The following is a 545-nucleotide window of genomic DNA, read 5'->3' as shown; positions in this document are numbered from 1 at the left end:
GGTGGTGGAAAAAAATTAATTAAAAAAACAGCAACACGAAGTGATACAGCTGGAGCAAAATTCACTACATATGTCAGTGCATTACACAGAAACCTCTCAGAAAAGGCTCAGGAAGGGGAAGGAATTATCAACCCCATTGAAAAAGTCAATCAAATCAGGAGATGACTCCACTAGTCCAGTGACTTCTTTAATTCGCTGTACTTTCCAACACGAGTACTTACCGAGATTATTTTTTCCCAAGAAGACCTCCTGCATTTTACACTAGCAGAAACACTGTAAAGTTTTATTTATGTACAAATTATTGCAGTGAAAGCTGTGCCATCAGGGTAGCATCTCATGAGATGCTTTTTGGAAAGAAAACCGGAGGTGGGAGATAAACAGCGCAATAAAAGCTTTTATTCCTTCCCAGCGATCATTTTAAAATTCAGCCTCCCGAGTGTTTGCAAAGGCAGGGCAGGCGGGTTTGGGTGGGCAGAGCTGTTCCGCTCTCGCCGGCAGGCAGGGCTCACAGAGCGGAGCAGCACGATCGCTCCCGCACCGCCACC

The sequence above is a fragment of the Corvus brachyrhynchos genome, unplaced genomic scaffold (genome assembly GCF_000691975.1).
Source record: "Corvus brachyrhynchos isolate BGI_N302 unplaced genomic scaffold, ASM69197v1 scaffold106, whole genome shotgun sequence".
In the NCBI taxonomy this organism is placed as follows: Eukaryota; Metazoa; Chordata; class Aves; order Passeriformes; family Corvidae; genus Corvus; species Corvus brachyrhynchos.
Note: the sequence above shows the minus strand (reverse complement) of the source record.